The sequence below is a fragment of the Penaeus chinensis genome, chromosome 9 (assembly GCF_019202785.1).
Source record: "Penaeus chinensis breed Huanghai No. 1 chromosome 9, ASM1920278v2, whole genome shotgun sequence".
Taxonomy (NCBI): domain Eukaryota; kingdom Metazoa; phylum Arthropoda; class Malacostraca; order Decapoda; family Penaeidae; genus Penaeus; species Penaeus chinensis.
The window spans coordinates 30,725,711-30,741,743 of NC_061827.1; the positions used below are offsets into that span (position 1 = coordinate 30,725,711).

A 16,033-nucleotide genomic window follows, 5' to 3' on the forward strand; every position below is an offset into this window, starting at 1 on the left:
ATGGCGAGTTGCGCATTTGTTCAATATCAACGTAAACCATCGGCAATACCTCAGCATACTTGTAAATAGTCATATCTTGTAGTCCGATCATACGATCACTCCCCAAGCAAAGCCAATATAAACCTTGAACCTGACATCTCCCCTCCTCCTCTCCTCCCCCTCTACTTCTCCTCTCCTCCTCCTCTTCCCCTCTTTCGCTTACCTGCCCTGCCTCTTCCTTCACTCTCCCTTTCCCGCTCCCCCAACGTAGGCTACCTCTCTTACTCCTCCTCCTCCGCCTCCTCCTCCTCCACTTCCTCCTCCTCCCCCTCCTCCTCCACCCACTGCCCCCACCATCCTCTCCCCGTCACCAGCTGGCTAATAATAGACCAGCTGCCGTACCAGTCAAGACTTTACCTGCTGCAGCTTCATCAGCGACTCTATGGAGTGTGTGATGGACTTGCTCTTACAAACTGTTATTTTTGTCCCGTCGTGTCACGCATCGGGCCTCTCCCTCTCTCTCTCTCTCTCTCTCTCTCTCTCTCTCTCTCTCTCTCTCTCTCTCTCTCTCTCTCTCTCTCTCTCTCTCTCTCTCTTTTTTCTCCCTCTCTCTCTGTCTCTCTCTCTCTGTCTCTCTCTCACTCCGTTCTCTCTCGCTCTCCGTTCACTCTTTCTTGCCCTCTCAATTTCCTTCTCTTTCTCGCTACATATATATTTGTGTATGTATTGTTTACAAAACATATGTGCCATGCGCACACGCACGTGCACACACACACACACACACACGCACACACACACACACACACTCACATACATGTGCGTGTGTATGTATGTGTATGTGTGTGTGTGAATATATATGTATAAATAAATAAATATATATATATATGTATATATGTATATATATATATACATACATACATACATACAAATATATATATATATATATATATATATATATATATATATATATATATAATGCATACACATGCATGTGGATATGTGCTTGCATACGCGCGTAACCAAGCAATCCGCCGGAGCCCCGACCCCGAGAACCGCGAGGGGAAATCAAGCAGAAACCAAGCGGCGGACGGCGCCCCGATCGCCTCCGACGGAACTCGAGCCGCGACGAATATCAGCGAGGACGTAATTACGCCGTCGGAATTCCTGTGATGTCTCGCGTCCACCGACTCGCAGCCTCAATGGCCGAAAGATGATTTACACTTCCGGCAGCGAACACATATCGCCCAGCTTCTTCAAAGAGATATTGTCAACACGAGCCCCTCCCCCCCTCCTCTTCCCTCCCTCCCCGCTCTCTCTCTCCCCTTTCCCCTTCCCCTTCTCCCCTCTTCCCTTACCTTCCCCTCCCCTCTCTTCTTCCCCTTCCCCCTCTCCCCTACCCCCACTGACTAGAAAGAGGGGAGGAGGGGAAGGGACAGAAATGACTCCTGTGTTTTCTTATTTTATGAATGGGTGCGCAGTAGCTTTGCGCATGTGGGGGGGGTGAGGGGGGGAGGGGCTGGAGAGTACGTATAAGGGAAGTGTTTTCACGACTGTTATTCCTATTATTGTATTTTCCTCCTTCGTATCTGGATTTTTGAGTGCTCGTCACTTTTTTTTTCCCTTCCTCTTTTTTGTGGTCTCTGCTTTTTCGCGAAGGACGAGGAAAGAGAGAGAGAGATAGAGAGAAAAAAACGAGATAACAGAGTGGGGAGAAAAGAAAAACACGTAAAAAAGAGAGTTACTAAAACTTTTCCGAAGTGTATTTCTTGTAGACAGGCGATGAAAGGGGAGCCCAGGTGAGGGTAAGAAACGGGGGGGATAGGGAGAGGGTGAGAAGAGAAAGGGGGGAAGGGAGAGGGGAGGAGAAGAGGGGAGGGTGGGGGCGTAGTGGTTGGAGGAGAAGGAGGAAGGGAAGGAGAAGGAGGAGGAAAAAGAGAAGGGAAGAAGTAGAAAACAGGAGATAGAGGAAGGTAAGGAGATATGGGAAGAAGGAGAAAGAGAAGGAAATGAAGGAGAAAGAGGGAGAAGATAAACGATGAAAAAAACTGATATCGAAGGAAATGAAAGGGAGAAGTTGGGGACGACTAAGAGACAGAAAATGAAGAGAAGAAGAGAAGAGAGGAAGACGAAGATAAAGAAAAAAGATACAAAGACAGAGGAGACACAAAAACAGACGAAGAAAGAAAATAGGAGCAACAGAAGAAAAAAGAAGAAGAGAAAGAAGGATGGGGGAGAAATAGGAAGAGAAGAAGAAGGGAAAGAGGAGAAAGATAAAGAAAAAAAAGATAATAAAGATGGGGCATAAGAGGGAACACGAGAAGACGAGGGTGAAGCAGAGGATCTTAATCTGTTTTCGGTGTGATCGGTGACCTCGTGGAAAGGTGACGCGGAGAACAATTTATGGCCCATTCGCTTTCTCGCTTTTCCCTACATTTCTCGCTTCTCTCTCACACCCCTCTTCGCTCCTTCAAAATTTTCTCTCCGCCCCCGCTTTTCCCCTCCTTTCGCTTTGTCCGCCTTTCGTTCTCTAAATTTAATTTTGTTTTTTCTCCCTTTTTCGCTTTCTCCTTTTTTTTTTTTCTTTAGCTTTCTTTCATCATTCCCTCTTTCGCTTTTCAAGTTTAACTCTCTATCTTCCATTTTCCCTTCATTTGGCCTTTTCGCTCTTTAAAGGTCACTCTCTTTTTTTTTCCTTTCCTTTTTTCCCTTCTCTCATTCCCTCTTTCGCTCTTTAAACTCCATTTTCCTTTTTCCTCTTCCATCACTGGGACATTTGAGTATCACTTATAAAACCGCCGCCTAGATTTAAAAAAAAAAAGAAAAAAAAAGTCGTCACCAATTGGAAAATCGAGACGTCTTAAAAAAACGAAAATAAGGAAAACAAAACGAAAAGAATAAAAGAGAACCGCAATAAATCAGAATGAGCGATGGTGGGGACATCTATTGCACGACAATTTAAGTGGACAGAGAGAATTTTAATGCCCTTCTTTATCAGATAATTGAGGCTACATTCTAATGGGTTTTAAAGCAGGTTGTGCGTAGAGAAGGAGAAAAAAAGCATAGGTAGGCATAAACCATTCATAAATCATACGGGCGAGGCATGACACTTGTGGACACTTACATACGTGTGCACATACATACGTACGTACATCATACATACATATTCATCCACTCGTTTTTTGTTTTTGTTTTGTTATGTTTTTACTTTCGTCTCACTATGGCATTCGAATTTACTCCTTTTCGTTATTCTCTCTTCTTTCTTCTCTCTCTCTCTCTCTCTCTCTCTCTCTCTCTCTCTCTCACTCTCTCTCTCTCTCTCTCGCTCTCTCTCTCTCTCTCTCTCTCTCTCTCTCTCTCTCTCTCTCTCTCTCTCTCTCTCTCTCTCTCTCTCTCTCTCTCTCTCTCTCTCTCTCTCTCTCTCTCTCTCTCTCTCTCTCTCTCGCTCGTCAGAAAAGTCCCTCGGGTACAAGTTCACCTTAAATCACGACATCTTGGGATTCATTTGGCACCACCTTGTCTAATCCCCCTGGGAGCTCCCCCCCTCCCCTCCCTTAGCCTCGATCCCCTCCACCCCCTTCCCTTCATCACCTCCAGCCTCCCTTACTACCCTTGGATCTACCCTTTAAAACTCCCTAAGGGTGCGCAGTGGTCAGGTGTGGTGGAGAGGGAAGGGCGTGGAGGGGGGGAGGGGTGCTGGACGGAACAGCTGGTGCGATCTCCAGCTGGTTAAGCACACCCTTCCCTTCTCGTTCGCTTTAGCCAGGGTTTCGCTATAGAGGGGTTGCCGTGACAGGCGAAGGGAGGGGGGCATAGGGAGGGAGAAGGGGGTGGGGGAGGGCTACAAAAGAGTGTGTATGTCATGAGATTATGACATGATGTCTGTCATGAACAAGGGCCAACTGTTTCATGACTATTATTGTTGGGCGCGATGGAAAGGGGGCCGTAGATGGAAGGTTATAAAGAAGGAGAAAAAAAGGGGGAGGAAGGGAGAGCGAGAACGAGGACCGGAGGGCGGGCGCTGAGGGAGGAGACGCATTGCACTCCAAAAGAAGCTAATCCTACTGGTTGAGTTTATAGTACGTTTACTACTTGCAGAAGAACGCAGAACAATCCAGTTCGGGAGAATAGGGAAATTATAACGAAGGAGGGATAAAAAAAAAGATATGAATGTAGAAGAGGGGAGGAAAATATATTAGACAACGCACGTTAATGGAATATAAACGTACGAGAACTCACTAAAATAGCCCATTAACAGAGTCACATAGAACCCTTTATTAACCACATTTCATATTTTTCTGTATGACTATTTCTTTCCCCCTTCTTCGTTTCCTCCCCCCCCCTTCCCCCTCCCCCCTCTCCCCCCCTATTTTTTTCAAATCACTTTCCCCTCTGTTTTCGTCATAAGTTTCCCCCCCACACACACTTTATTTCTCAGACCCATTCTTAAGTGTTACTTGCAACCCCCTCACCGCCCCCTCCTCTCCCCTCACATTCCCCTCCGTTCCCCTCCCCTTCTTATTGCTTAGAGGGAGGAAGATAAGTTCAATGACTTCCAATACGATCCTCAATCAGGACTAAATATAAGTATGACCTCCATTGTTTCTAGGGTGCAGAGGGAGGGAGGGGTAGGAGGGAGGAGGGGGAGGGTAAGGAAGTAGGGGGAGGAGGGTAAGAAAGGTGGAGGAGGAAGAGGAGGAGGATAAGGAAGGAGGGGAGGAGAATAAGAAAGATGGGGAAGAAGGGTAAGAAAAAAGGAGGAGGGTAAGAAAAAAGAGGGGGAAGAGGGTAAGGGAGAAGGAGGAGGTACAAGGAGGAAAGAGAAAGCGTCTCCCAAGAAAAGAGAGGGAACAGGGAGAAGGAATTAAGAAAAAGGGGCATGAAATTTCCCAAAAAATGAGGAAGAGGACGGGAAAGAAAATAGGGGGAGAGGAAGGAACGAAGGAAGGAAGGAAGAATTTAAGGGCGTGGCGTCTCCCCCCCCAAAAAAAAAAAAAAAAAAAAAAATAGAAGGGAAATGGGGAGAGACGTAAAGAAAGAGGGAGGAGGGAGAGGGGGGAGAGAGGAGGGAGAAGAGAGAAGAGTGAAGGAGACCGAAGGAAAAGCATCTCTTGGTCTTTAGCTCTTCTTGATAATCTGAAGACGGCGCTGCAAGTGGGGAATTCTTCGGGATAATTTTAGTCTCCGAAAAGGGGTTGTGAAGGGGGGGGGAGGGGGGAGGGGGGGAGGCTTAGGAGAGGGAAGGAAAAAAATAATGTATATGTCTATCCCTGGGTTAAGTTTCTGGTTGCTGGGCTGTAAGTTTATGAATATATAATAATAATCCAAGGCTTTTTATTTGCAGAAACCACGTGGAAAGTAATTAGGCATATAATCCTGAGCTATATAAAGTGTGACGTTTGATTACTCGGGACAAATGTATGGCTTGATAAAATGGTGTCATTCCTCTCGCAGCTGATATAATGAATAATTTTCGAAACGAATGCGTGGATCCTGATCGACAACGAATTCGACACGATCAGCTTTGTGTTCTATTCTAAAAATATATTCGGATATAATGAATTCATAAAATGGCATTTATATTCACGGGAGCTTTGACGCTGAACTCTATGACAATGAACTGCCATCCCCCCCTTCCCCTCCCTCCTCCCCCCCTTCCTCCCCCCCCCCTCTGCGGCTCACCCTAACAACCACCACCAAGCATCACCCCCCCCTCTCCCCTTCCGTGCCCCCCCCCCTCCCTGGGCCCCTCCCCCGCGTCAGACCCGCCCCGCTGCTGCCACTATTTTAGCTCCCTCAAGTGGCACCGTTGACCGTAATCGTCGGCCTCATCACCATAAAGCCCCACAGTGCCGGCGCCGCACACAATTGTCAGCCAAGGGAGGCATGTGGGTCGCCATTTTGTGCAGCTGCCTCATTGTTGTAGCCATTTTGAAGTTGGCAAGAAAACCCCCTTCTCCCTCTCTCTCTCTCTCTCTCTTTCTCTCCCTCTCACTCCTTCCCTTCCTCCTCCTCCTCCTCCTCCACAGGCTCCCAACAGCGGCCCCGACTCCCCCTCCCCCCTGCCCTGCCCCTCGCTCTCTCCTTCTCTCACAACTGTCGAGGAGTTTTGCTCCTTGCACGAATGCCATTGCAGAAATGTTGCGCTGCCGTTTGTTTCTTTTTCTTCCCCGCCCGGGTTTTTGTCTTCAATCCTCTGCTTTTTTTCGAAAGAGAAAAGAGTTTTTTATACATTTTTTGTTTTTAAAGAGACGGAACTATGTGCACTTCCATTACTTTGCCTTTGGGAATAAAAGCGTCTGTTTCAGATATCCCGTTCCCTTCTCTTCCGTATAAGGAAGAAGAGAGAGAAATAAAATGACGGAATAAAAGGATTCCTTCACAATACACAGCAGGAAATACCAGCATGTTCACAAAAGGCCCAACATGCAACATTCGGAAAGAGGAAATGGCAGTTTTTTAGCCGGCCATTGTCTCGAGATTGGAAAAATGGCCCTTGGAGCCACCATTCTCGTCGTCCCGGCCGTCTTCAATGGCGATGCCACTCTCCGCGATCTAGCCTTTCTGCCCACAGTGCCAGGGCCAACAAGCGAGCTCTTTGTAACACCATTTTACGCAAACTCCCCTTTTGTGGAAGCCATTTGCGCTGATTGAAATCAAGTCCTTTGACCTTTATTCTCCACGGCGACACTGGGACGGGGGGGGGGGTCTGTGACCTCCCTCCCTCCCTCCCTCCCTCCCTTCCTCCGCCCGCGCTACCCACTCTTCTTGGCACTGTTGTCTCCTCTTTTCATTCTCTCTCTCTCTCTCTCTCTCTCTCTCTCTCTCTCTCTCTCTCTCTCTCTCTCTCTCTCTCTCTCTCTCTCTCTCTCTCTCTACCCGCCCTCCCTCTCTCTTCGTTAAGGAGGTGATCAGGAAGGAAAGACTACCAAGGAACTTCTTGAAGACTCCTTGGATATCTTTAGACGCTCTTGAAGAACTGGAGGAAGAGGAGGAGGAGGAGGAGGAGGAGGATGAGGAGGAGGAGGAGGAGGAGGAGGAGGAGGAGGAGGAGGAGGAGGAGGAGGAGGAGGAGGAGGAGGAGGAGGAGGAGGAGGAGGAGGAGGAGGGGGGGGGAGGAGGAAGAGGAGGAGGAGGAGGAGGAGGAGGAGGAGGAGGAAGGAGAGAAATTGAAGAAGAATAGGAAAAAAGGAGAGGAGGCGGAGACAGCAGTGGGCGTGGCCTTGTCTCAGGGACGCTCCTCCTCCGCTTCTCTTCTCCTTCTTCTTCCAGGAGAGACTTTTTAGTCCCCCCCCCCCCCCCTCTCTCTCTCTCTCTCTCTCTCTCCTCGCCTTCCCTTTTCGCCGGCAATTTTCCAGCGCCGTAAATCGAGTCAATGTTAATCCCGAGACAAGAATCGGATCCGGGCGCCCGAGGGCCGCGTTCAAAAAGCACGTGGCTAATTGCCAGGGCTTCCGGTAATTAAGAGATTGTTTTGTTTCGTGAGAGTGATTAGTCGCATTTAAGCACTTGCCTCTCATTGTTCGTGCATTACGATTCATCAATGCGCGTACACACTCATTCATGTAATAAGGCCACGTACGCACAGCCACAAACGATTTCTCACGCGCAAGCACTCCCTCGCGCTCTCTCTGCCGCTACGCTGCTTGCATTCTCCGCTAGATTGCACGGTATAGAGAGAGCAACGCCGTGTTGCAAATGAGGCTCAGTTATGCAAGTGCAGTTGGGGATGCTTGTCTTCATTATTGTCTTATTTGAATTTATGAATTTCTGTCTATATACATACATACATTCATACGTACACCTATATACATATACGACATATATACGCACGTATATACATACATTCATACACACACATGTATATGTGTGTGTGTGTGTGTGTGTGTGTGTGTGTGTGTGTGTGTGTGTGTGTGTGTGTGTGTGTGTGTGTGTGTGTGTGTGTACACAAACTTAGCACTTGCAAAAAAGTCCACATTCGCTTTCCTTGCAATGGCGGCCACCGACACATACACATAAGTTAAGTCCTCTCACTTATCGGAGCTGCAGTTGTTCGCTTTCCCTTGTTTTCGAAACCAGGCAGCTATTCCTTGCTCTCCCTCGTTTCCCGTAATCAAAATTCCTCTTCGTTTCCCCTATTTTCCATGGGTGTCCTAGGCCTGCAGTTCTAGCTGGCTTATACTGAAGGATCTGCTCTTGCCCTCTCGAAAGTGATCTCGAAGCGTCTCCATTGTGGCGGGTCTTATCTGCGGAGTTCCACGGGGTTTTGCTTCCATCTTTCCAAATACTGTAAGCGATTACGTGCTCTTATGAGAGGTTTACGACCAATCCCCGAGCGAGATGAGACCCGCTTTATTCGAATATGAAGTCGGCGCTACATTCCTTGGTATGACATTCTGCTTTCGGTAACATTATTTAGCGGTACGTAACTGCCTTCGCCTCCTCGATGACTGCTGTCGAAAAGGCACTAGATCTCTCGAATGTTTCTTCTCTCGCTTTTGACACGGAAATGTTGGCAGATCCTCAAGAAGAGATAATTTCGCCTGGCCATTTGCGTTGCTTCGTAACCATTTGATAAAGCCAATTCTGTATCAGCGTAATTCATGTCGGCAAAGTGCAGTTGCATAATATCTTCATCTAATTTACGGCCTGGACAGAATGCGTCGGAAGGAGCTTATCTGTTTCCCCGCCCAGGGGATAGCATCTCTCGAATGTTATTTTTAGAGACCAATAAAGATGTTATCACAAAAGGTACTAATAATACAAATTCTTTAATAGCTTCAGGGGCCCACACTTTTCAGATACCGAAGTCACTAACCGGATAATAGAGTGGCGTTACCCGGCAGATTTAAATCGGCAAAAATGATTCAGATTTATGGCTCCCGGCTGGGCTAAGGTTGCAGACAGTTGGAGGCGCTCGCCGGTGATTGGACAGAGCAATTAGCTGTCTTCTGGCGGCGGGAGTGGGGCCCGAGATACATGGGCCTATATGTTACGCGATTTTTTCTTTTTCCTCTCTCTCTTTCTCTCTCTCTCTTGCTTTATATATATATATATATATATATATAGAGAGAGAGAGAGAGAGAGAGAGAGAGAGAGAGAGATACACAGATATAGGTATATATATATATCTTTAGGAGTAATCTTGTCATTTTCATTCTGATTTAAAATTTACATACAAATCAAAACATAGATGTTGATCTATATTTCTATCTCTAGAATTTTAATAACAAAGAAGAGAAAAAAAATCTGACGGTTTGTCTCAGCCTCTCAAGAGATTTTTGTGATAAAGCGTTCATTTACTACACTAACACCCATATCAGTGGAATGGAATTTGCATATCTATCCTCACTCTCCTCCCTAGCATATGGTAAACCCAGCGGAACAAAAGCCTCTTACCATAAAAAGTATTTAAGGTCGACAAAGATATAACTTTGGGCGAGATTTTCAAACGAACGAAACAACGGCTTAAAACCCGCCTAGCCCATCGGTTGCGCGTTACTCCTTTTTCCCCTCGCTTTTTTTTCATTCTTCCTTCCGGATTTTTTTCCTTTCCTTTTTTGCATATTCTCTGGCTTCTTCGTGCCTTTTTTTATCGGTTAATTTTTGGGAGTCACCAGGGCGTTTACAAGAGAGAAACGAAACCTGATTTTTTTTTAGGATAAGCTCGTTAAAAGACTGATAGTTGTTGGGGTAGGATTACGGGCGCAAAACCGTTCCGTTAATTTCTTGTATTCGTTTATGCAAATGAGTTCTAACGTGGATTTCAATTCTAAACGGCTTATCTCAAGCAAGTTTGAGAATTAAAAGCATGCTTATAATGGAATTACCCTTATAAATCTACACAGCAATATTTTGTGCATATAACGTGTATTCGCATAGTCGATATTAATTAGAAAGCGAAAATAGGCAAAAACACGGAGGAAAAATAAGGAGAAAAATCCATAAATTGAAGAGTCTGGGGAAACCTTTGCACCGCAGAAAATTAACACCGACCATATTTTGACGTGCGCGAATTACAGCGGATTTTTGCATTCTGCGGCAGGATGGCGGGAGAGGCTTAAAGTGTGGGAGGCAGGCGGGGGGGTGGGAAAAAATCCTAATTAAATGAGAAATGCAAAACGTATCTTTCCCTCCACCCCCTCCTTCCCTTCCCCTTCCCTTCCCCTTCCTTTCCCTCTCTTCTTCCCTCCCTTATAAGCCAACCCAACAAGAAAGAGGTTATGAAGTTTCCTTTCCTTATATAGAATCTCTGCACATCGGTCGACAAAGGTGAGTCTGCCATTTTTTTTTTTATCTCGTCGTTACTGTTGTTGTTGTTGTTGTTGCTGTTCTGTGTGCGTGTTTTTATCATTTTTTTTATATTTTTTTTATATCTTTCTCAGCAGCTGCCCGCCTATCATTTCCTGCCATTACACTTTCCTTTTTTTTATATATTTTTTTGAACTTTTGGTTTATGAAATACAAACGACACAGATTAATGAGATCGCTTAACCACAACTCAAAAAAGGACGCGAGGGAAAAAAAGAAGATATATCTATAAGAAAGAAGATTAAGAAGAAGAAAAACAAAATGACAGACAAAGGCGATAATGGCTAATCTTGTTAAGTGTTTATTTTCTTCCTCTTCCTCTTTCTCTTTTTCTTTCCTTCTCTCTCTCTCTCTCTCTCTCTCTCTCTCTCTCTCTCTCTCTCTCTCTCTCTCTCTCTCTCCCTCTCCCTCTCCCTCTCCCTCTCTCTCTCTCAATCTCTCAATCTCTCAATCTCTCCCTCTCTCCCTCTCTCCCTCTCTCCCTCTCCTTCTCCTTCTCCTTCTCCTTCTCCTTCTCCCTCTCCCTCTCTCACTCTCTCTCCCTCTCACTCTCCCTCTCCCTCTCTGTTTTTCTTTCCTTTCTTTTCTCTTCCAATGCCCTTTGAATTTGAATAGCTTGAGTATTTCTTTTGCTCTCTGATGTATGATATGCTGTTTATGCAGGATTCAGCCCTACAATTGAATAAACACGAAGAGTGATGATACCTATGACGTCATTGATGAGTCATGGTGTTACTTACACGAACGCGAATTTGACTTCGTGGATGTGAACTCTTCGTAAATGCTGAAATTATTCGAATATATTGGCTATGGAGTTCGAATTATTATTAATTTTATTTTCTGTCGTTGTGTAATGTTTCTTTCGTTTCCGATAGCTTTTTTATTTTTTTTTTTTATTTTTTTTTTTTTTCGGATTCAGATCATTCATTCTTTTCTTGTCATTTTCTTTCTCTCTCTCTCTCTCTCTCTCTCTCTCACTCTCTCTCTCTCTCTCTCCCTCTCTCTCTTTCTCTCTTTCTCTATATCTGTCTATCTATCTATCTATTTATTCATCTCTTACCCCTTTCGTTATGTAAATGAACGATCGGCGGACGACCCCTTTACCCCCCCCCCCCCCTTCGGGTGTCTATTATAAGAACGGTACCGACTACAGGAGCGAGTGTCACCTGTCAGGGGGAAATTGAGCTTAGTACATCATTTCTTCAAATCTCTCATTTTGCTCTTTCTCCTTTCTCATTTTGTCTCGTTTTCCTTCATTCTCTCTCTCTCTCTTTCTCTCTCCCTCTCTCTCTCTCTCTCTCTCTCTCTCTCTCTCTCTCTCTCTCTCTCTCTCTCTCTCTCTCTCTCTCTCTCTCTCTCTCTCACTAGTATCATAATTCAACACAAAACACTTTCAAAACGAGAAACAGTCTACGAAACTTTCCAAACATCGCACAATAATCACATCAAAAAGAGGCTTTCCATTTTGCTGACTAATTCGACAAAACGGAATAATCTTATGCAAATCTGTTCAACATCTCCAAATCCCATTACTTATTACAGCTAGTGGCCAGCTTCCTCGCTTCCAGGTTATCCCGCCGCTGTGGCCATTAGTGGATAAGAACCTGGTCGTCACTGCTGGTCTTAGGACCTGAAGATTCTTTTCAAGTGTGAGTAAAGAGATGACTTACAAGGGCATTGCTTACAAGAACAGGTATGTACATACGTATTCACACGCACACACGCACGCACGCACGCACACACGCACACACACACACACACACACACACACACACACACATTCATCCATACACACAAGACGTCCGTACACAAGCACAGCATAATATTAACTCACTGATTACACACAATCTCTCCCATCACTCCATCCCGTGCCTTTTGCCCCTCATTTTTCTCCGCTTCCCCTCTGCTTCCCCCCTCCTTTATCCACCTCTCTCCTTCTTCCTACTTCCTTCCCCTCGTATAGAGAGAGATACAGAGAGAAAGATAAAAATTGACCGGTAGCTGATTCCCCTCAGATACGAGTCGGAGATGTGAAGGTGCGAGACAGGCTAACACTGGAGTCTTCTCCCTTTCTGAGGTACGTTTTGAGGGAGGGAGGGGAGAAGGAGAGGGGAGGGGAGGGGAGTGAGAGGAAGGGAAGGGGAGAAGGAGAGGGGAGAGGAGGGGAGGAGAGGGAGGAGGAGAAGGAGAGGGGAGAGGTGAGGAGGAGAGGGAGGAAGGGGGAGAAGGAAAGGAGAGAGGTGAGGAGGAGAGGGAGGGAGGGGGAGAAGGAGAGGGGAGAGGTGGGGAGGAGAGGGAGGGAGTGAGAGGAAGAGAGGGGGAGAAGGAGAGGGGAGAGGTGGGGAAGGGAGAGGTGGGGAGGGGAGGGAAGGAGTGAGAGAAGGGGAGAGGTGACAGGACGAGAGGTAGGAAGGGGGATGGAGGGAGAGGGCAGAAAGGTGGAGAGGGGAATAGAGGGGGTTAGGGAGGGGAGGGGGGTAGAACGGCTAATGATTCTGCCTGTTGTGGGATTTTTGCTACTTTTTGGACGAGGGGACGGATGTTGTGGGGGAGGGAGGGAGGGGGAAGGGAGAGGGGGTTGGAAGGAGATGGAAAGATTGGGATTTGCAACTCTATGTGCAATGTCTCTATTCTAATCTTTAGTTCTCTCTCTCTCTCGTTCTCTCTCTCTCTCTGTCTATCTATCTATCTATCTATCTATCTATCTCTCTCTCTCTCTTTCTCTCTCTATCTATATTCCTCTTTCTCTTTCTCTCTCTTTCTCTTTCTTTCTCTCTCTCCCTCTCCGCTGATTCCCCCACATGCAATTATATCTTTTTCGAGTTTTTCCCCCTCCAGGCTCCTTCAACAATGCTGTTTTTTACGTTTCTCCCTTTGATTTATTGTGATTTTTAAACTTCTCCGCTGTGTTTCTCGCTCTTATCTTGCCACAGGCCGTCGACATTCTGATGTGCCATTAATTCTGGGCCTCACCTTAACTAGCAGTGCCATCTGTTGTCAAGTTTTTAATCTCTCGTGACACTTTTTCTGTAAATGCTCTCAAACCTCTCGTAATGGCCCGTCCGAGATCCCTCCCCACGTAGGACAGACCACCAAATCCTCATCATTTAGGAAGAACAATCTTTCAAAATCACCAATCGGAGACATACTTGAAGTGCGGAAGTATAAAACCATCAATCACTCTCAAGAGAATCGGAGCACGACGGAAAAGAACGACACAACGTGAAGGCGAAGCCAAGGTTCCGCCAAGACGTTCGGACGCAGCCCTTGTGAAATCTGATGCCAAGATCGTCGTCCGTGCAATATTGTGCCATGTGCCCGCGGAGGGGGAAGGAAGGAAGGGAGGAAGGAGGAGGGGCCGAGGAGGAAGAGGAGGGGGAAGGAGACGATGATGATGGTGCTCATGAGGAGAGACAGAAGAAAGAAAGGGTGTTGGCGGCTCTGGAAAATGGAGTAGAGGATTATAGAAAGAAAGGTACCTGATGAGTCAAATGAATGACCGAAGAGACGAATCAAATAAAACTATATTCAAATAAATAACATAGAAAAAATAACAATGATAGAAAACCGACCAAGCGACAAGCAAAAGAGAAAATGCCCAATAACGATAAGAAAGCAGAGCGTGTGGGTGGAGCTGCGTGAAAAGGGGAGAAGGAGATGGAGGAAGATGATAAAAAGTGATAGGCGCATGCGAGATGAAAGTGGTAGGATGACATTCCGCAGCTGAGGGAAAGACGAGGGGAGGGGGGGGGGTGAGGGGAGAGCTAAGAGGGAAAGGCAAGGGGAAAGAGGGACGGAGGGGGAGGAGGGAGAGAGGGACCGGGCCGAGCTGCGGGAGAAAGATGTAAAAGGGGTGGAAAAGGGAGGAAGAGAAGGGGGAGAGGAGGGTATGGCGATAGCGATGTTGCTAATGAAGGGAGAGATATTACGCAAAAGAGCGACGTTTGGAAAGCACGCATCATGAAAAAAAAAATATATATATATCGCAATTTTCGTGCCTAGATAATTTCAAATACGGTTCAGTTTCTTTAAAAAACGAAATACAAACTATGATAAAGCACTTCAGCCTCACAATAGAACGTTGTTAATTAACTTTTAAAAATAAATAAAACAAAAAAAAGTGTAAGCTCGACCACACCCATGCCCATAACTAATCTTCTCGTTTTTTGTTCGACAGGGGAAGAAGGGGGGGAAACTAGCGTAAAAACTCGAGTTGACACCTGTGTATTGTTGCGGCGCCCTCCAAAAACCTCTCATTGTGTGCGGCCACCTAACCGCTTGTTATGTTTGACAGGTTGTTATGTTTCCTGATTGTAGAGAGAAGGGGGAGACGTTAGGAGTGGCTTGGTTGAAGAAGGCTTCGGTTTCTTTGAAGAGTCTGTGTGTGTGTCAGTGCTAGGAACATGGAGTGTGATGTGTCGAGGTTTTGACGTCTTTTGGTAGGAATTCCGAGGACGTCTTTATTTATGTGCGGCGAGGATTGGTAAGTTAGAGAGAATAAAAGTCATTCTGTTTTTTGAGTAAAGCTACAGCTAAACAGTTCGAATAAAAAGGACATATTCATCTAGCACTAATTGTGGATTGGGTGCTTCGAAGCGAGAGAAGGTCAGTTTAAAAGCCAAGTCAAAGTCAAGTTCGAACAAAGGGCTTCGAATCTGACGATGAAGACATCCGAACACAACGGAAAACTAACACGCCTTCACACAATGACAAACAAACACGGAGATCGAAATACGCAGGGGAAAAAAAGGAAAGAAAATAAAAAAATGAAAAACCTAAGAAAAGGGGTGAACGACGCGGAGACACACCAGAACTTGAGGCGGAAGTAGCGTAACACGATCCTAGGACGGGGTTGTGTTCTGGCGATGCACGGCTTTTGAAAGAGTGTGAAAGAAATGACATGGTGAGACATATGGAGGAGGAGGAGGAAAAAGGGACGCGTATTGGGAAGAAAGGGGAAGAAAGGGGGAAGAGGCGGAAGAACGATAAACTCAAGTGACTTGTGAAGACGAAGGTAAAGTATTGTAGAGATATATTTAATAAGAGAACCATTAAGAGAGACGCGGAAGGGGTACGGGAATAAATGATAAACAAAATGAAAGGTTAATAAAGACATAATAAAAAATGTTCGTAATTATACACAATATTTTCGTTCATCTCTCTCTCTCTCTCTCTCCCTCATTCCTTCTTCTTATCCTCCTCACCCTTCCCCCTCCATCGCCTCATTTCCACCTCGAGATTTTCTTTCTCTCCTTATCTTCCCTCTCTAAAACTCTGAGCAGCTCCCTCTCTCCCCTTCTCTCTTTCTCTCTCTCTCTCTCTCTCTCTCTCTCTCTCTCTCTCTCTCTCTCTCTCTCTCTCTCTCTCTCTCTCTCTCTCTCTCTCTCTCTCCCTCCCTTTCCCTTTCCTTTTCCCGCTCCCTTTCCCTCTCCCTCTCTGTCTCTCTCTGCCTCCTCGTCTATCCCTCGCTTCCCCTCACTCCCGCCTGCCACACCTCCCCTCGCGAGGGGACATCGCGACGCGGAAATAAACAATAAGTGACCCCCAACAATAGCGCCAACGTCATTACGCGTCCATTAGAAGCGATAATCAAATACAAATGGCGATATGATTAACTGATAAACCCACTTCCGGCTCTGCAGGGCGAAGGGGGGGGGGGGGGAGAGAGGGGCAGGGAAGGGCGAGGTACGGAGCGAGCGAAGGAGGGAAAGGCGCTTGCGGGGAGGGAGAGGAAGAGGATGGAAGA

General features: G+C 46.3%; 1 protein-coding gene across 7 annotated transcripts in view; it reads right to left on the bottom strand.

Annotated features, from left to right (window-relative positions):
* Window positions 1-16,033, bottom strand: part of LOC125029290 (transcription factor SOX-6-like) — a 132,981-nt gene that overhangs the window by 71,402 nt on the left and 45,546 nt on the right. The window lies entirely within an intron of this gene.